Source organism: Physella acuta, unplaced genomic scaffold, assembly GCF_028476545.2.
Source record: "Physella acuta isolate Inbredline_101_S28 unplaced genomic scaffold, ASM2847654v3 ptg001261l, whole genome shotgun sequence".
In the NCBI taxonomy this organism is placed as follows: domain Eukaryota; kingdom Metazoa; phylum Mollusca; class Gastropoda; family Physidae; genus Physella; species Physella acuta.
In genome coordinates, this window is record NW_026732776.1 from 15,745 (window position 1) to 36,698 (window position 20,954).

The window sequence follows — 20,954 nt, forward strand, 5'->3', positions numbered from 1 at the left end:
TATTGCATTACAGATCCCAATTGTTGCCCTTACAGCTACTGCAACTTTAGAAGTGCGCAAAGATATTTGTAGTTCTTTAAAGCTAATCAATCCTTGCATGACATGTACCGGATTTGACAGGTGTGTTCTTTAAAAGTCTTTTTAGATATTTTTGAAGATGGTAATCATGCAAGTAACGAAAGTATTTTGTGTATCCAGACCAAACCTTTATCTAAATGTCACCCAAAAAACAAACGACATAGTGTTGGACCTGAAACAAGAACTAAGAAAAGCAGGAAGCAAGTTCTGTTTTGATGGACCAACAATTATTTATTGTCCTACCAAGAAAATGACAGAGGAAGTGGCAGATGCATTAAATGGTTTGTATATTCTTAAAATCATGTTTTTATTTTATACTATATATAATGTACAATGGTTTTAATAACTTTCAGGTTTTTTTTTCTACTGTTTAGGATTAAATGTACCTTGCCTGCCATATCATGCATCCTTGTCTTTGTCAGCAAGAAAAAAAGCCCATCAGTTTTTTTTAAATGACAAAATCCAAGTAAGCCAAGTAGATTTTCTTTTTCAAATAATCCAATAGTTTTTTGAGTCTCCATATACATTTTTAGTCCTTGAGAATAGTTTTAAGATAATAAATTACAATTTATAGTAATTAATGTAGTCATTTCTCATGAGATTGATTACGGATATTTTATAAATGGTTAGGTTAAAATGTTACAAATCTGGCATTGATGGCATTTATTCAGGTAGTTGTGGCTACAGTGGCTTTTGGAATGGGAATAGACAAGCCTGATGTTAGGAAAGTCATACACTATGGAGGTATGTAATAGGAAAATTTTAAACACTCCTCATTTCCTAAACTTTAAGGTAAAAATATTACATTTTACTTAGGAAAATTTTAAACTGTTAAATTCGTAATCTTTGAATCAAAAGTTAAAGACTACATTTTAACAAATTAACAGCCCCTAAAGATATTGAAAGCTATTACCAAGAAATAGGAAGAGCAGGTCGAGATGGGCAGCCAAGTGTGTGTGTTGTCATCTTTTCTTCAGCTGATTTTAATTTGTCGAGGTAAATTTCATTTACGCAGATTTTGTAAATTTGCTGAAATAATGGCATTCTAATATGTTTGAAACAATATATGCTTTTTAACAGCATAAAGTACAGATGTACACCCTACCCAATGCAACATTGTACGTTCTTTAACAATACCTCTCATATGTTACCATCTCAATTACAATTCCCATTATCTGTTACCATCTTATACAGAACATTTTATTTATTGCCCTTTGTATGTTACTGTCTATGCTTTTTAGGTACTTTATGACTGACATAGAAAATCCAAAATTTAAAGAGCATAAATTAAAAATGTTGAGAAAAATGGAACAGTATTTGACAACAACCAACTGTCGTCGTAGGTAAATAATTTGATTAGTCAGTCTTGTGTATTTTTTTAATAGATCACTATGGTTTCTCCCTGTCTAACAGGTGTTGAATTTAATACTTACTAACATTGCTTGCTATACACAAACTTTATCATAATTTTTTGTTGTCATTTCTAAAAGTATTTAATTACTTTTTAAATGGTATTTAAGGAAATTTTTAGGAATAAGTTTTGGTAGTATTTTATATTTTACAGAATTTTGCTGTCATATTTTGAAGAAAAAAAGAGCGATATAGAAGAGACAGGGGGCACAGAAAATTGTTGTGATTGCTGTAGGAAAAGGTATGCTTATATATTAGATATATTTTAACACCCCTCTGTAATATTACACAATTCATTAATAAAACAAATATTACGCAGTAATTTATTATTAAAACAATTCTCTATTAAAAACTAGTGTTAACCTACTTTTTACTTTACTGTTGTTTTTTTAATGTTAGTACACATTTTTTCAGCATACATGAAGTGACTATTTATTCTCTGCTTTTTATATTTATAGTGTAAACAATAACTTAATGAAGTTTTAACCATGTTTTCTGAAGGTTAAATCAATTAAAGTGTGGTCTCACTTTAACACACACACCTGATTGTGAAGTGGATTTTTCCAAAGAGGCTGCTGACCTTTTTGCTGCTATAGAGGTAACTTTTACATTGTGGATCTTTTCATTTAGCTTTAGACAAGGAAGTCATTTGAATTTTAAATATCCCACATAATGTGGTGTAAAAATCATGTAAAAATAATGTTATTTCAATGTTAGAATACCAACAAACAAGGCCTGAAAAAAACCTAGAGCCTTTGGTTTTTAGTGATCAGATGCTTTTAATATTACCAAATGTAATCAACAAAAATTTATTCTAAATTATTGAATTAAAATTATTGGGTGTAAAAAAAAATATTATATGAATTTCCAACTGGTAAAGTCAATTTTTGAAACAGTCAACAGGAAGTTGTTATGGTCTAGGAGTTCCGACGATGGTTTTAAGTGGATCAGGAGTAAAGAAAGTTGAATGTTTTAAAAAAACCAAATCTTTTGGTGCTGGGAAGTAAGTTCTAATCAGTCTTATGAGGTATAAAACATTTTATTTTATAATTGTGTGAAGAAATTCAAAAAGTAAAAACTTTCACTTTAAAATTTCAGGTATAGACCTATAAAGTTTTGGAGTGCATTAGGTTAGTCCTTTAATTTAAAAAAAAATATTTTTTTATTTATAGGCTAATCCCATATTATTTTAAAAATTAAAATAGAAAACTTAAATTACTCAATATATTTTAAAATATATTTGTAGTATTATACTGTAAAACATGCAGAATGTATTCTCATATTTTGTTTTCTCAAGGTAAAGCATTGATTTATGAAGGTTATTTGCAAGAAAGAAGTGTTTATGGAAGATTTGGCTCTACTGTTGAGTTAACTTCAAAGGCCCAATCATGGCTACATGAAAAAAAAGTTAGAGAAAATAAACTTTTATTGATTCCAACTGGAGACCTTGTTCAAAAAGAGCCAACAAAGCCAATCTTGATATCTAACATTAGGTTGGTTGATTTGCCTGACATCTTGATTAATGATAAAGTAATCAAGCACTCTAAGTACTAACCATTGTATTTTTATACATTCAAAATAAATAGACCTGTCCAGATACTATCAACAACATCTGAAGAGTTGCTGAAAACTACACAAGTAACACATGCACCACCATTGCAACCAGTAATAGATGAAAAAACACAGAAATTAGAACAAGAGTTATATAGCGCTTTGGTCAAAACAAGGAATGAGATTTCTCAGGAAACTGGCTTTGCACCACACAGTATTGCAAGTAACAAACTGCTTCTGGATATGGCTAAACTAAGGTTATATTCTTTTTAAAAGTTGTTCTTTCTATACCTTATGTTTTGTTATCATTTAAAAATTGATTCAGCCTGGATTTGCTTCCATTCCCTTTGTCCATCCAAAAACAAACTACAAGGAAGTAGTTGTTTGATTTTGAAAGTGTCTCTCCTAGTTGGGTTGCTGTCCCCAGCAATCAAGCCTAATAACGCCAGTTTATCAATCTGGTACTTTATTGGCTGACCATGACCATGGTGATCCCTGGCATTCAAATTACTCTGTAGGCTTAATTATTGTGTACTTTTCCAACACACTTATGCAAGTTGTTTTCTGGCTCAAATTTCATATCAATTTATTTGAATTGAAAATCAAATATTGTTACATTTTAATGGCTGCCAGATTTGCCCAGATACCATTTTAAATTCTTGCTGATTCAACTTAGCATCAGACCATAATAGTTATGTAGGCTAACCATGTTGATAAGTGTTTGAAACTCTAAACAGACCAAGTAACAGAACTGCTCTTCTTCGACTTGAAGATTTCTCTGAGGTAAAAGCTGATCGTTTTGGAGAAAAATTTTTGAAGCTCATAAATCTATTTTGTGATGATAATTCACTCAAGTTAGATGAGTTTCCTGTTATGGATACAAATGTAAGTAAAAAAATTTTTTATGGAACTAGGTTCTAATGATTCTTGTTCCTTTTTCCTCATGGTTCATTGCTATAACAATAAAACATTGCTATACCTATAAAACATTGCTATACGAATAAAACTTTGCTATACCAACAAAAGATTGTTATACCAATAAAGCATTGCTATACCAATAAAACATTGCTATATCAATAAAACATTGTATTATAATGCTATACCAATAAAATAAAACATTGCAATACCAATAAAACCAATAGTTAGAGCATGCATTTGTAACCCACGTTGTGTAACTCTTAATGTTAAATCTTTTCTTGACTCTCAAGAATAAAGTTATTACTTCCCTCTGGTTTACAACAAATGGCTGGGTGCCAGTTGTATCATGGCAGCCCTGTTATCTGACTTCAGTGATCAGTGCAATTCAAAAGCCAAGCCTAAATTACCAGTGTTTTCTCACATATTCTTTACATTTGCCTCATATTTACATCAATGATGTGTAATCTTATTTTTCTTTGAGCCACTTGGGCTCCCTAATATATACTTAAAACAAGGTGAAAATAGGCTTAATATAGTCAGACTGTATGGTTTTATTTGTTTATGCCAATTGTAACACTATATTGTTTTAGTTGTTTAATGATAAATATAGTCAGACTGTATGGTTTTATTTGTTTAATGATAATTGAAGTCAGACTCTCTATGTTTTTTAACACTAGAACATAGATGGTGCTGAGGATATGCTGAAACAGAATCTAATGAAGCTGACGGAAACTCAACGGCAATCTTACATTCTATTTGTTCTACAAAATTATTCATTGGTAATTTTAGACCTTTTTAAAAAAATGTTTAATTTGTAATTTAGTTTTTGTGTGAAATGATTGTTATTGTTTCTTATAATACCTTCATGTTGAATATAACCAAGAGTGCTAATAATTCAAATTTCCCAGGAAGAAGTAGCTTCAAAACGTGGTCTTAAAACATCAACAGTTATCTCCCATATGTGTGATGCACTAAAAGTTGGTTTAAGTGTTGATGTGAAGCGTCTTGGTGTCACACCTCAAGTGGAGAAGATAGTAACTGACACTATTTGGGCTTCACCTGTATGTGGAGGTAGGATATATATTTATTGCCAAGTGAGTTTGGGGACGGGGTAGATCACACATGATAGCGTAGATTCATCAACACAAACAACTTGACAGGATCACAGTTTCATTTCATTCTGTATTGCACATGACATCCATTAATTACCACATTGTTTGAATATTCATATTGCAATTACCTTTTTGAACTGACTTGTAACTAATTTTTTAATTAGATAGCAACTAGAGGTAAAACAACATATTATTTCTTAAATTCTGTCTGTGTTTTCCTACTAGGACAGGCCACAACATGAAATATCACTAGACAAATGACAGGCCACAACATGAAATACCACTAGACAAATGACAGTCCACAACATGAAATATCACTAGACAAATGACAGGCCACAACATGAAATACCACTAGACAAATGACAGTCCACAACATGAAATATCACTAGACAAATGACAGTCCACAACATGAAATATCACTAGACAAATGACAGGCCACAACATGAAATATCACTAGACAAATGACAGGCCACAACATGAAATATCACTAGACAAATGACAGGCCACAACATGAAATATTACTAGACAAATGACAGTCCACAACATGAAATATCACTAGACAAATGACAGGCCACAACATGAAATATCACTAGACAAATGACAGGCCACAACATGAAATATCACTAGACAAATGACAGTCCACAACATGAAATATTACTAGACAAATGACAGTCCACAACATGAAATATCACTAGACAAATGACAGGCCACAACATGAAATATCACTAGACAAATGACAGTCCACAACATGAAATATCACTAGACAAATGACAGGCCACAACATGAAATATTACTAGACAAATGACAGGCCACAACATGAAATATCACTAGACAAATGACAGTCAACAACATGAAATATCACTAGACAAATGACAGGCCACAACATGAAATATCACTAGACAAATGACAGTCCACAACATGAAATATCACTAGACAAATGACAGGCCACAACATGAAATATTACTAGACAAATGACAGTCCACAACATGAAATATCACTAGACAAATGACAGGCCACAACATGAAATATCACTAGACAAATGACAGTCCACAACATGAAATATCACTAGACAAATGACAGTCAACAACATGAAATATCACTAGACAAATGACAGGCCACAACATGAAATATCACTAGACAAATGACAGTCCACAACATGAAATATCACTAGACAAATGACAGGCCACAACATGAAATATCACTAGACAAATGACAGGCCACAACATGAAATATCACTAGACAAATGACAGGCCACAACATGAAATATCACTAGACAAATGACAGGCCACAACATGAAATATCACTAGACAAATGACAGTCAACAACATGAAATATCACTAGACAAATGACAGGCCACAACATGAAATATCACTAGACAAATGACAGTCCACAACATGAAATATCACTAGACAAATGACAGGCCACAACATGAAATATTACTAGACAAATGACAGTCCACAACATGAAATATCACTATACAAATGACAGGCCACAACATGAAATATCACTAGACAAATGACAGTCCACAACATGAAATATCACTAGACAAATGACAGGCCACAACATGAAATATCACTAGACAAATGACAGTCCACAACATGAAATATCACTAGACAAATGACAGGCCACAACATGAAATATCACTAGACAAATGACAGGCCACAACATGAAATATCACTATACAAATGACAGGCCACAACATGAAATATCACTAGACAAATGACAGTCCACAACATGAAATATCACTAGACAAATGACAGTCCACAACATGAAATATCACTATACAAATGACAGGCCACAACATGAAATATCACTAGACAAATGACAGTCCACAACATGAAATATCACTAGACAAATGACAGGCCACAACATGAAATATCACTAGACAAATGACAGGCCACAACATGAAATACCACTAGACAAATGACAGGCCACAACATGAAATATCACTAGACAAATGACAGGCCACAACATGAAATATCACTAGACAAATGACAGTCTAAGAGAATAAATTGATTGTGTAAAATAGTGACATACTATGAAAAATGTAAGCATTTAATTACAAAAAATTCTAACTCCAAGTAAAGAATTTTGTCTTCTTTTGATCAGACCATCACTATTATCTCTTGTGTCATGTTGATTCTTCACTGACTGGTGAATTCACATTACACATTATGGTCTGGCTTATTGAGCCAAGTTTTAGGTTAAACATATTGGTGGCTTCCCAAGCTTTGTACAAGACAGTTATTGACAACACCATTAAGATTAAGTAGAAGTAGGCAGTCTGTAGTACACTGTTCTTGTTATTAAAATGAAGCCAATGTTTTCTCCTAAATTCCAACAACTGACTTTTTGCTGACCCAATGGAAAAATGATTCTTTGCTGACAACAAAAACACCTTCTTATAACCATAAAAACATTGAGGTTTTTGCTGTCCATTATAAAAACTGACAATTCTTGTGTCCCACAATTTATATCTGTTAAAATGTGACTTGTACATTGTTAGCCATTAAATGCAGTAACTTGTTGCTGCAGGAATTTCAAGTCTTACAAAGATCAAGGACCAGTTACCCCCATATGTTGAGTACAACCAAATCAAAGTAGTCATCTCCCAGTTAGTAGTCAGGCATGGTCAAGAAATCAACACCAATGGAGAGTTAGTGTTGTGTGGCTCTAACAAACCCAGCACTGGTCAGATGCTTTTCTCCAGCTCCTCCACTGCTGTTGAAGATGTAAGCTCAGCATTCACTTTCCACAGACTTCACATCTTTACTATCCATCACTTTCCAGACTTCACATCTTTACTATCCATCACTTTCCAGACTTCACATCTTTACTATCCATCACTTTCCACATACTTCACATCTTTACTATCCATCACTTTCCACAGACTTCACATCTTTACTATCCATCACTTTCCACAGACTTCACATCTTTACTATCCATCACTTTCCACAGACTTCACATCTTTACTATCCATCACTTTCCAGACTTCACATCTTTACTATCCATCACTTTCCACAGACTTCACATCTTTACTATCCATCACTTTCCACAGACTTCACATCTTTACTATCCATCACTTTCCATACTTCACATCTTTACTAACCATCACTTTCCACATACTTCACATCTTTACTATCCATCACTTTCCACAGACTTCACATCTTTACTATCCATCACCTTCCACAGACTTCACATCTTTACTATCCATCACTTTCCACAGACTCCACATCTGTACTATCCATCACTTTCCACAGACTTCACATCTTTACTATCCATCACTTTCCACAGACTTCACATCTTTACTATCCATCACTTTCCACAGACTTCACATCTTTACTATCCATCACTTTCCACAGACTTCACATCTTTACTATCCATCACTTTCCACAGACTTCACATCTTTACTATCCATCACTTTCCACAGACTTCATATCTTTACTATCCATCACTTTCCACAGACTCCACATCTGTACTATCCATCACTTTCCAGACTTCACATCTTTACTATCCATCACTTTCCAGACTTCACATCTTTACTATCCATCACTTTCCACAGACTTAACATCTTTACTATCCATCACTTTCCAGACTTCACATCTTTACTATCCATCACTTTCCAGACTTCACATCTTTACTAACCATCACTTTCCAGACTTCACATCTTTACTATCCATCACTTTCCACAGACTTCACATCAGTACCATCAGTCATGGACCAAAGCATAATCATGGTATTTAAAAATGCAAATCTCTACTTCTTGTCCCACTTAATATGCTTGAGATATGAGAAAATGTTACCAGCTGATATAAACTGGATAGTGATTAGATGACATAATGAAAGTCACATCACAAGTTATATTTTTTCCAGAGTGACTCCCCATTGCCTCCAACACCAGCAAAAAGACAGAAAGTTCAAAGTTCATCCACTTCTCTTAGCCAGGACCAGTCACAAATGATGTCAGAAAGCCAATCAGCACAGACCAAACTTCCAGCCTGGATGGGCTCAGCTACAAGTAAAGCAGTGTTTACCAAAAAAATCAAGTCCAACAGCCTTTTCAAGTAGAATTTTTTATGCTAGCATTTTGGTTTGTTTCCTTGTCAATCAAAACTCTTGTTACTGTTGATGTAAGTAAATATATCCAATTAAAACATATTTGATTCACGGAGTGTTCGTGCTTCCTAATTGTACTGCAACTCAAACTAAGCTATTTCAATTTCTCTATGGATAGACTTGTATGTGGGCTAGATGTGTATCTAGGCCAGAGGTCGGCAACGTGCAGCTCGCAAGCCGCATGCGGCTCTTGTGATGTCAAGATGCGGCTCTTCAGCTCCATGCACAAATATCAATAATTATTTTATTTTCAAAACTCAAAAAAATATTGTTATGCAACACACGATAATGAACGATACAATAATAAATATAAATAATAAACTATTTTATTAGAATATTTAGTTGCTCCCTATTTCAATGTACTTCCTTGTTTTCTAAAACAGAGTTTTATGAATGACTTGAGTGAAAGTTATTCACTCACCGTAATACCAACGTTAATCAATCACCGCCTAAGTCTCAGGGACGGAAAGTGGCGCTCTTGTGAATCCCATTACACTATCCCAGGGGCGCCGCATACGGCTCCTAGCTCGGTTTAATTATCGAATGTCGTGTGCCGCATTATCAATATGAAGGGTGCTCCTTAAAACTAACATAGGAGCGTAGAGCTCGGGGGATCTCCATAGGTGCCAAATCGCACCCTGCAGAGACTATGGAGGACGCACCTAATTCAATTTAGTGAGCGACTTTAGCAACCCATTTTATCCATAGTCTATCCTGCTGTTTAAAATGAACATAGGTGCCATGGTGCTCACGGGTCAGCCCTGGGCGCCAAATCACCCCCTCCCGGCGCGCTGGAGGGCGCGCCTGATTCGATTAATTCAACGATTATTGTTTTCCATTGTGTCTCACTGTATAGCCTTTTTTTAAACGAACGTAGGCGTAATAGTGCTCGCATGCGAGCCCGGGGCGCTTCGGGTCGAGCAATCTACGAGACGCCGGCGGTTGCGCATGTTGCAGTTTTACCGCCGAATATAGCAGTACCCCTTACCCCAGGGGTTCCCAACCCCGTGCCCGCGGGCGCCATGGCGCCCGCCGAACGATTCGTATGTGCCCGCCTCTCACTATTCGACAGAGACAGAATTTTGTTCATAAACATTATTGAAAGGTTGAAGGGGGTGCAAATCGAAAGTTTTGTCCCCGGGTGACGGGAAGGGTCGCTACGCCTCTGGAAGGAGTTTGTTGATTTAAAATAGGTGGTGCCTGCCACCCTACCGATATTTTAGAATGTGCTCTAGAGTAAAAAAAGATTGGGAACCCCTGCCTTACCCGCTATGCAGGACACCCGTTAAGGATGCTAAGTGCTAGCATAGCCGCTCTGGAACTCTTGGCGCAAAACCGTGCATTGATGAAAATTACACCCTCCAGGGCGCCGCCCATAAGAAATAATTTTTTTTCGCAGAAATCTTCTCGGGATTATTCTCATCTTCTCTCCAGAGTTCCATGGCAAACCGCACCCGACTTTTATTTTTTTATACCGTATATGGAGAAAAATCGCACCAACCCGGGGCGCCGCCCTTACAAAATTAAAAAAATATTTTTTTTTACAGAATCTTTCACTGGAATGTTCTAATCAACTCCCCAAATTTTGATGGCTATCGGATGAACGGTGTCATTCCGCAATCGACTTTTATTTTTCTCCATATATAGAGAACAATAGAATCGCGTCATACCGGATCGCCACCCCTGGGAATTTGACTCCCCAGGATTATTCTCAACAACTTCCTAAGGTTTCATGGCGATCGGATGAAAGGTGTAGTCATGAAAAAAAGGCTAACAGACACACACACACACACACATATATATATATATATATATATATATATATATATATATATATATATATATATATATATATATATATATATATATTAGTGGCGCTTTAAAAACTGGAAATTTTGTAAATAGTAACTTTTGGCTCTTCCGACTCAAAAGGTTGCCGACCCCTGATCTAGGCTATAATTATGTTTCTCCACATTTTCTGGTTCCCTTTATGTTTTAACCCCTGAGTTACTCTGTCAGTTTTAGCTTCTTTAAACTCATATCAATTGCTGTGTGTTGTAAGTTAATTAAAAACGAATTTATTAACTACAAACTCCTGCCATGATTTTCACCTTAACAGTGTATTCACATTTTTCCAGAGAAAATAACTTTTAAAAAAATTACATGGCGGATCTAGTTCTCCCATAAGATTTAGTGCTAGTCCATGGGAAAGGTCTGGGCATAAAAAAGTGTGAGTGAGCTCATACTTTTAAAAATATTTTCTTTCTAATTGTTTTAACAATTGATCAACGTGCACAACTGCTTCATACAAAATAATGTCTATGTTGGGGCCTGGGGGAATTACATTAATGGGGAGTAAAAATGAAATTGAAATAAGATATCTTTTACTTCTATTAGGAACTACTTTTTCGTGTACTAGAAATTAATTAGAAAGAAGATCTACTTTTGCTAGTTCTATTTCTGGTCTTGTCTGTAAGTAAGTCCTGCCAACAGTTACTGTTATTAATTGTTCCTCGTCCATGCGAACATGACCCTTGACCACTGGCTTGATGAAAGTCACGTAGACAACACACCCCCCTCCCACACACACACTAATCACGCCCCTTGAGCCATCAGAGGCGTTGCCTGTTTAGATGTTCCCATCACGGCAACTTACTTTCGCCTACACGTTCATATTATTTTACATAGACCGCTGCTTATTCTATCTAAACACGGAAGGAAATTTTAGTAGGCTTACTGTTAGGGCCAAGAAGTAGGATTTTATATTTTATGTAATATATTTTTGGCGGTAATAAATTCTGAAAGACTTGGGCTGTATTCAAGATAGGCCTAGGAATGTGTTATGTCTAAAAAAAAATGTAACAAAGCAAGAAGGGTTTCCTTTATATCCGGTATTCTCGCCTTTTTTCAGAGTGTGTCCGTAAGTGACGTCACACTATTGGAGTAGGGGGGTGTCTTTTAATGCTTTATAAATTTATCAAATTTCACCTATGACCTATAGGCCTACCCCGAGAAATTAAAAAAATTAATTTTCATTTGATTTTAGGGAGGGGATCTGGTGTGACAATGGTAGGGAGGGTAAAAATCGTTTTGAAAGTGTGATGTTAGCCTAAAGGACCACCTCAAAAGTATGCAGAGCGCTAATAAATAGACCAGTGGAGTAGGAAGATTGTGTTACGGAGGTTCGGTTTCCCCCCATAGATAAAAAATGTGTGTCTCGATTTCGGATCTTGGGCTCGAGTAACTAGTACAGATGTGTACCTGACTCGAGGAATCAAAGGCGGATGTACACAGTGCTGACCACACCTTCCCTCGAGTAACTAGGACAGATGTGTACCTGACTCGAGGAATCAAAGGCGGATGTACACAGTGCTGACCACACCTTCCCTCGAGTAACTAGGACAGATGTGTACCTGACTCGAGGAATCAAAGGCGGATGTACACAGTGCTGACCACACCTTCCCTTAAGACTTTAAGAGGATAACATTGCGAGACTACGTTTGACTGAGGGGAGGGGGGGGGGGGAGAAAGGCGGATGTACACAGTGCTGACCACACCTTCCCTTAAGAGGATAACATCGCGAGACTGCGTTTGACTGGGGGGGGGGGAAGTAGGCCGACCAAGGCAGTCCTGGAGTTGGACAGTGGGCGGAGAAGAGAGAGAGAGAGACCTGTCCATTTGATTTACGGTGCAGCCCTTTGCTCTTCGGCCTGTTCAAAGGAATTTCAAGTCTCACTATCCCTTTGTATGTCAATATAATTAAAACAGATAAACTTTAATCATTTGTCCCGTGTGTCTTGTGCAAAATTGAAAAAGATGACATATAATTAGATAGACAGATTCCACAACTTAGCGCACGATTTTATGACTTTCAATTTTTTTTAAACTGATTGAATAATCTTAAAGGTATATCGAACGCACTTTCGCCAATATAGATCTAGATCTAGCTTTACTTTAAAAACTTGAGGCAACTGTTTTTTTTTAATAATTCATTGACCCCACCCCCTTTAGGGGTCATCCATAAATGACGTCACACTCGTAGGGGGGAGGGGGTCCGTAATTTTGTGACGATGTGTGATGAGGGGTAGGGGGGGGGGTTCAGATGTTGCGACGTCACATTTTTGCCTTATAAAAAAGCAATGTTAGAAAACGAATTTTAGACGTTATTTCGCATTTTAGATAACTGTTTTAATAAATTGTAATAGTTTAGACAAGATTTTAGAAAAATATCGATGTTTTAAAAAAATTCAACTGCAATTTTGAGGGGGGTTGTAAGTTGAGGTGTGACGTCATTTTAGGGGGGATCTGGCTTTTTGTGACGACGTGTGACGGAGGGGAGGGGGGGGGGGGGGAAGGTAAAAATCGTCAAAAAAAGCGTGACGTCATTTATGGATGACCCCTTAGCATAACACACACCCCTCCCGTATACGCCACTGGTCGTTTACTGTACCCAGACCATATTCATGCGCAAAATACCTTAAGTGATAGAATATTTTAAAATTCATTCAACACTCCTCTCTGAAAACTACCCTTTGCTCAAATTCGATGTGACGCTCCTGTAAAACATTTTGTGCCTACTAGATCTATTTACTATAAAAAAAAACTAGATCTCTAATAATCTCTAGATCTATATTAAAAAATTGTCAAAAGTGTGTGTGCGTATTAATACAGCACTGTATATTAAAGACGGGCACAAAACGGGTTAGCTCAGGTCACCACAGGGGTCAATAAAGGTCATGGCCATAGGCTTTGGTTGCTGACCTCGTCGAGAGTAGAGCTAAAAGTTAAGATAGCGTCCTATGTACTTGTTCAGTCTTGTAGCTAGCAGGCCGTTCAGTCACATGTGACCAGCGAGAATAAAACGCGGCAGATGTTTTCGTTAAATAAAACAAAAAACCTTAATCAATTTATCTGCATCAGTAATCTATGTTGTGACTTATAATTCGAATATTGATAAACATGACAATATATGTAAATCACATTAATGAGATCTCCTGCCCAATTAGTATAACCCTCTATCTATGGTTAAAGAAACACTGCTGAATACTAGTTTTTTTGTGTCTGGATTGGATAAAACTAAATTTTTGCATACTTCTAGTCTCTATCTAGCAAGCTCAATATTGAAAGTGAAATATCTCTTTCGCCGTTATATTTATTTAGAATTTTTCTTTTATTCGCTCTATTTTATCCTAACAATATAGGCCTATATAAATATATAATGAATATATAGAGGAATAATATTATCATTGATATTTAACCTAACGGTACGCCGTCTATGCAAAGAATTCCTGACACAAACATGACAAGTTTACCCGTGGTCACTTCCCCTCTCTGTTATTCTCGGCTGACGCGACAATTAGAATATCACAAGGTTAAGTGAGGTTAGGTTAGGCTTGGCTTGGCTTGGCTTGGTTAGGTTAGGTTAGGCTAGGCTAGGTTAGCTTAGGTTAGGCTAGGCTAGGTTAGGTTAGGTTAGGCTAGGCTAGGTTAGGTTAGGTTAGGTTAGGTTAGGTTAGGTTAGGTTAGGTTAGGTTAGGTTAGGTTAGGTTAGGTTAGGTTAGGCTAGGCTAGGCTAGGTAACATATCACCACTATGAATAACTTCCCAATCAACTGCAATATATCACTATTATGAGTAACTACCAATATAACATTGGGTCTACGTGAAATCGGAGTCAACAGCCTGACTGACGCTGCTGACGCATAACAGGTTGATACGTAATTATGTTGGAGGAATTCCATCCAACAATACAGCTAAGAACGAAGTAGAAGAAGAATAACTGTAACACGGCACCACCACGAATAACTATCACATCAATTGTAACAAATTACCACTATAATTTTAAACGGAGTGACCTAGCGGTAGAGATCTATACTGCTAACCCGTGAGACTCGAGTTCGAATCAGGGTTCAAGTCAGTGGACCGTACCTGAGTCCACCCAACTCTGATCGGTACCTAATTCACGTTAGGGTACGTAAAGGCAGCTGGGCATAGTGCTGACCACACTATCCTTTCATATGCCGAGGTAAGAGAAACAAGTGGACTTACTTACCACTACAGTTAACTATCCAAACGATAGTAACATCTCATCACTATGAATTACCATATATAAGCCCATATCAAATGCCTGTATCTAGATCTTGTTTCGATTCCTACTTTTCTGTAATGGTTCGTAGAATCGCCCGATTAATTGCATATGTATTTAAACCTAATCATATATATATATATATATATATATATATATATATATATATATATATATATATATATATATATATATATATATATATATATATATATATATATATATATATATATATATTAATTTTTTAAAAAAATTTTTTTTTTGTGTGTGTTTCCCAATTCCTCGTGTTTAACATGAGATGTTCAATTAGTTTAATGACTTCATAAATTTTACATGAAAACCTAATATGTGGAGTGTCGGATTAGCCACGGGAGTAATTATGTTCTCTGAGATCAATATTTTTAGAAGAGTAAAAACCAATATGAATATAGTGATATTCAAATTTTAATACCTGATAAGCTAAGTGGTACTTCATTAAATGACTTCACGTTATTTTAATCGATTTTATCCCCCCCCCCCTCACCCCCACTAGTTTTGTTCCGAAAATCCGGACCTTCCCCCAGAGGCGTAGCGACCCTTACCGGCGCCCGGGGACAAACTTTTCGATTTGCACCCCCCACCTCGAGATTTTGATTTGCACCCCCCTCAAACTTTCGATTTGCACCCCCCCCCCCCTCGAGATTTTGATTTGCACCCCCCCCCCCCCTCAAACTTTCAATTTGCACCCCCCTCAACCTTCAATTTATTTTTCCAACCCATTTTGGCGCCCCCTAAGCTCGGCGCCCGGGGACATATGTCCCCCCCCCCGCCCCCCCCCCTCACTACGCTACTGCCTTCCCCCTAAAATGACATTACAAAGTACAAACCACCTTCGACTTGTTACGTATTTAAAACCCAAAAAAATCAAAGGTAGTTTAAAAGTTTGTTATAGGTATCAGCTCCAAGTATGTGGATGTAGATCTACTGTATAAGGGTGATGCAAGCAGAGTTTCTTTCAGGCATCTCTTCAGGGAAAGGGGGCCGCCCCTCCCGAAAGAAATAGATAAAAAAATTATATTGACATACTTAAACCAATATGTCCTCCCATCCCCCTCCCACCCCAGCAAATGTAAGTACCCCAATCTCCCCAGATATATTTTTTAAATGTCACATTATGGTAGGGTGGTGTGTGGTGTGTGGTGGAGACGGTCAGATTATGGTAGGGTGGTGTGTGGTGTGTGGTGTGTGGTTGAGACGGTCAGATTATGGTAGGGTGGTGTGTGGTGTGTGGTGGAGACGGTCAGATTATGGTAGGGTGGTGTGTGGTGTGTGGTGTGTGGTTGAGACGGTCAGATTATGGTAGGGTGGTGTGTGGTGGAGACGGTCAGATTATGGTAGGGTAGTGTGTGGTGTGTGGTGGAGACGGTCAGATTATGGTAGGGTAGTGTGTGGTGTGTGGTGGAGACGATCACATTATGGTAGGGTGGTGTGTGGTGGAAACGGTCACTATGGTAGGGTGGTGTGTGGTGGAGACGGTCACATTATGGTAGGATGGTGTGTGGTGGAGACGGTCAGATTATGGTAGGGTAGTGTGTGGTGTGTGGTGGAGACGATCACATTATGGTAGGGTGGTGTGTGGTGGAAACGGTCACTATGGTAGGGTGGTGTGTGGTGGAGACGGTCACATTATGGTAGGATGGTGTGTGGTGGAGACGGTCACATTATGGTAGGGTGGTGTGTGGTGGAGACGGTCACATTATGGTAGGGTGGTGTGTGGTGGAGACGGTCACTATGGTAGGGTGGTGTGTGGTGGAGACGGTCAGATTGTGGTATGATGGTGTGTGGTGTGTGGTTGAGACGGTCACATTATGGTAGGGTGGTGTGTGGTGGAGACGGTCACATTATGGTAGGGTGGTGGAGACGGTCACATTATGGTAGGGTGGTGGAGACGGTCACATTATGGTAGGGTGGTGTGTGGTGGAGACGGTCACATTATGGTAGGGTGGTGGAGACGGTCACATTATGGTAGGGTGGTTTGTGGTGGAGACGGTCACATTATGGTAGGTTGGTGTGTGGTGGAGACGGTCACATTATGGTAGGGTGGTTTGTGGTGGAGACGGCCACATTATGGTAGGGTGGTGTGTGGTGGAGACGGTCACTATGGTAGGGTGGTGTGTGGTGGAGACGGTCACATTATGGTAGGGTGGTGTGTGGTGGAGACGGTCACTATGGTAGGGTGGTGTGTGGTGGAGACGGTCACATTATGGTAGGGTGGTGTGTGGTGGAGACGGTCACTATGGTAGGGTGGTGTGTGGTGGAGACGGTCACATTATGGTAGGGTGGTGTGTGGTGGAGACGGTCAGATTATGGTAGGGTGGTGGAGACGGTCACATTATGGTAGGGTGGTGTGTGGTGGAGACGGTCACATTATGGTAGGGTGGTGGAGACGGTCACATTATGGTAGGGTGGTGTGTGGTGGAGACGGTCACATTATGGTAGGGTGGTGGAGACGGTCACATTATGGTAGGGTGGTGTGTGGTGGAGACGGTCACATTATGGTAGGGTGGTGGAGACGGTCACATTATGGTAGGGTGGTTTGTGGTGGAGACGGTCACATTATGGTAGGGTGGTGTGTGGTGGAGACGGTCACATTATGGTAGGGTGGTGTGTGGTGGAGACGGTCACTATGGTAGTGTGGTGTGTGGTGGAGACGGTCACATTATGGTAGGGTGGTGTGTGGTGGAGACGGTCACATTATGGTAGGGTGGTGTGTGGTGGAGACGGTCACAATATGGTAGGATGGTGTGTGGTGGAGACGGTCACATTATGGTAGGGTGGTGTGTGGTGGAGACGGTCACATTATGGTAAGGTGGTGGAGACGGTCACATTATGGTAGGGTGGTGTGTGGTGGAGACGGTCACATTATGGTAGGGTGGTGTGTGGTGGAGACGGTCACATTATGGTAGGGTGGTGTGTGGTGGAGACGGTCACATTATGGTAGGGTGGTGTGTGGTGGAGACGGTCACATTATGGTAGGGTGGTGTGTGGTGGAGACTGTCACATTATGGTAGGGTGGTGTGTGGTGTGTGGTGGAGACGGTCACATTATGGTAGGGTGGTGTGTGGTGTGTGGTGGAGACGGTCACATTATGGTAGGGTGGTGTGTGGTGGAGACGGTCACATTATGGTAGGGTGGTGGAGACGGTCACATTATGGTAGGGTGGTGTGTGGTGGAGACGGTCACATTATGGTAGGGTGGTGGAGACGGTCACATTATGGTAGGGTGGTGTGTGGTGGAGACGGTCACATTATGGTAGGGTGGTGGAGACGGTCACATTATGGTAGGGTGGTTTGTGGTGGAGACGGTCACATTATGGTAGGGTGGTGTGTGGTGGAGACGGTCACATTATGGTAGGGTGGTGTGTGGTGGAGACGGTCACTATGGTAGGGTGGTGTGTGGTGGAGACGGTCACATTATGGTAGGGTGGTTTGTGGTGGAGACGGTCACATTATGGTAGGATGGTGTGTGGTGGAGACGGTCACATTATGGTAGGGTGGTGTGTGGTGGAGACGGTCACATTATGGTAAGGTGGTGGAGACGGTCACATTATGGTAGGGTGGTGTGTGGTGGAGACGGTCACATTATGGTAGGGTGGTGTGTGGTGAAGACGGTCACATTATGGTAGGGTGGTGTGTGGTGGAGACGGTCACATTATGGTAGGGTGGTGTGTGGTGTGTGGTGGAGACGGTCACATTATGGTAGGGTGGTGGAGACGGTCACATTATGGTAGGGTGGTGTGTGGTGGAGACGGTCACATTATGGTAGGGTGGTGTGTGGTGGAGACGGTCACATTATGGTAAGGTGGTGGAGACGGTCACATTATGGTAGGGTGGTGTGTGGTGTGTGGTGGAGACGGTCACATTATGGTAGGGTGGTGTGTGGTGTGTGGTGGAGACGGTCACATTATGGTAGGGTGGTGTGTGGTGTGTGGTGGAGACGGTCACATTATGGTAGGGTGGTGTGTGGTGTGTGGTGGAGACGGTCACATTATGGTAGGGTGGTTTGTGGTGGAGACGGTCACATTATGGTAGGGTGGTGTGTGGTGGAGACGGTCACATTATGGTAGGGTGGTGTGTGGTGAAGACGGTCACATTATGGTAGGGTGGTGTGTGGTGGAGACGGTCACATTATGGTAGGGTGGTGTGTGGTGTGTGGTGGAGACGGTCACATTATGGTAGGGTGGTGGAGACGGTCACATTATGGTAGGGTGGTGTGTGGTGGAGACGGTCACATTATGGTAGGGTGGTTTGTGGTGGAGACGGTCACATTATGGTAGGGTGGTGTGTGGTGGAGACGGTCACTATGGTAGGGTGGTGTGTGGTGGAGACGGTCACATTATGGTAGGGTGGTGTGTGGTGGAGACGGTCACTATGGTAGGGTGGTGTGTGGTGGAGACGGTCACATTATGGTAGGGTGGTGTGTGGTGGAGACGGTCACATTATGGTAGGGTGGTGTGTGGTGGAGACGGTCACATTATGGTAGGGTGGTTTGTGGTGGAGACGGTCACATTATGGTAGGGGTGTTTGTGGTGGAGACGGTCACATTATGGTAGGGTGGTGTGTGGTGGAGACGGTCACATTATGGTAGGGTGGTGGAGACGGTCACATTATGGTAGGGTGGTGTGTGCTGGAGACGGTCACATTATGGTAGGGTGGTGTGTGGTGGAGACGGTCACATTATGGTAGGATGGTGTGTGGTGGAGACGGTCACATTATGGTAGGGTGGTGTGTGGTGGAGACGGTCACATTATGGTAAGGTGGTGGAGACGGTCACATTATGGTAGGGTGGTGTGTGGTGGAGACGGTCACATTATGGTAGGGTGGTGTGTGGTGAAGACGGTCACATTATGGTAGGGTGGTGTGTGGTGGAGACGGTCACATTATGGTAGGGTGGTGTGTGGTGGAGACGGTCAGATTATGGTATGATGGTGTGTGGTGTGTGGTGTGTGGTTGAGACGGTCACATTATGGTAGGGTGGTGTGTGGTGGAGACGGTCACATTATGGTAGGGTGGTGGAGACGGTCACATTATGGTAGGGTGGTGTGTGGTGGAGACGGTCACATTATGGTAGGGTGGTGGAGACGGTCACATTATGGTAGGGTGGTGTGTGGTGTGTGGTGGAGACGGTCACATTATGGTAGGGTGGTGGAGACGGTCACATTATGGTAGGGTGGTGTGTGGTGGAGACGGTCACATTATGGTAGGGTGGTGTGTGGTGGAGACGGTCACATTATGGTAGGGTGGTTTGTGGTGGAGACGGTCACATTATGGTAGGGTGGTGTGTGGTGGAGACGGTCACTATGGTAGGGTGGTGTGTGGTGGAGACGGTCACATTATGGTAGGGTGGTGTGTGGTGGAGACGGTCACATTATGGTAGGGTGGTGTGTGGTGGAGACGGTCACATTATGGTAGGGTGGTGTGTGGTGGAGACGGTCACATTATGGTAGGGTGGTGTGTGGTGGAGACGGCCACATTATGGTAGGGTGGTTTGTTGTGGAGACGGTCACATTATGGTAGGGTGGTGTGTGGTGGAGACGGTCACATTATGGTAGGGTGGTGTGTGGTGGAGACGGTCACATTATGGTAGGGTGGTGTGTGGTGAAGACGGTCACATTATGGTAGGGTGGTGTGTGGTGGAGACGGTCA

General features: G+C 40.1%; 1 protein-coding gene across 4 annotated transcripts in view; it reads left to right on the forward strand.

Annotated features, from left to right (window-relative positions):
- The window catches only part of LOC131957746 (ATP-citrate synthase), a 44,464-nt gene that overhangs the window by 3,957 nt on the left and 19,553 nt on the right, over positions 1-20,954 (forward strand). For 3 of the 4 annotated variants that reach the window (XR_009389129.1, XR_009389127.1, XR_009389128.1), the window contains exons 10-26: positions 14-120; positions 199-359; positions 453-544; positions 750-822; positions 966-1,074; positions 1,320-1,421; positions 1,643-1,729; positions 1,990-2,086; positions 2,385-2,491; positions 2,587-2,618; positions 2,786-2,981; positions 3,075-3,296; positions 3,777-3,924; positions 4,635-4,736; positions 4,866-5,028; positions 7,605-7,801; positions 8,943-9,199. The gene's annotated coding sequence lies outside the window, so the exon portion shown is untranslated. Of the gene's footprint in view, positions 1-13; positions 121-198; positions 360-452; positions 545-749; positions 823-965; positions 1,075-1,319; positions 1,422-1,642; positions 1,730-1,989; positions 2,087-2,384; positions 2,492-2,586; positions 2,619-2,785; positions 2,982-3,074; positions 3,297-3,776; positions 3,925-4,634; positions 4,737-4,865; positions 5,029-7,604; positions 7,802-8,942; positions 9,200-20,954 lie in introns of those variants that run through there. The other variant, XM_059322509.1, reaches the window with a different exon arrangement.